The sequence below is a fragment of the Bison bison genome, unplaced genomic scaffold, assembly GCF_000754665.1.
Source record: "Bison bison bison isolate TAMUID 2011002044 unplaced genomic scaffold, Bison_UMD1.0 scf7180017864471, whole genome shotgun sequence".
In the NCBI taxonomy this organism is placed as follows: Eukaryota; Metazoa; Chordata; class Mammalia; order Artiodactyla; family Bovidae; genus Bison; species Bison bison.
The window spans coordinates 18,206,735-18,207,460 of record NW_011495032.1 but is presented as its reverse complement, the minus strand read 5'-3'; positions in this window follow the sequence as shown (position 1 = coordinate 18,207,460).

The window sequence follows — 726 nt, the reverse complement described above, 5'->3', positions numbered from 1 at the left end:
AGCAACAGTTAGAACTGGACATGGAACAACAGACTGGTTCCAAATAGGAAAAGGAGTACATCAAGGCTGTATATTGTCACTCTGCTTATTTAACTTCTATGCAGAGTACATCATGAGGAATGCTGGGCTGGAAGAAGCACAAGCTGGAATCAAGATTTCCAGGAAAAATATCAATAACCTCAGATATGCAGATGACACCACCCTTATGGCTGAAAGTGAAGAGGAACTAAAAAGCCGCTTGAAGAAAGTGAAAGTGGAGAGTGAAAAAATTGGCTTAAAGCTCAACATTCAGAAAACGAAGATCATGGCATCTGGTCCCATCACTTCATGGGAAATAGATGGGGAAACAGTGGAAACAGTGTCAGATTTATTTTTTTGGACTCCAAAATCACTGCAGATGGTGATTGCAGCCATGAAATTAAAAGACGCTTACTCCTTGGAAGGAAAGTTATGACCAACCTAGATAGCATATTGAAAAGCAGAGACATTACTTAGCCAACAATGGTCTGTCTAGTCAAGGCTATGGTTTTTCCAGTAGTCATGTATGGATGTGAGATTTGGACTGTGAAGAAAGCTGAGCACCGAAGAATTGATGCTTTTGAAGTGTGCTTTTGTAGAAGACTCTTGAGAGTCCCTTGGACTGCAAGGAGATCCAACCAGTCCATTCTGAAAGAGATCAGCCCTGGGATTTCTTTGGAAGGAATGATGCTAAAGCTGAAACTCCAG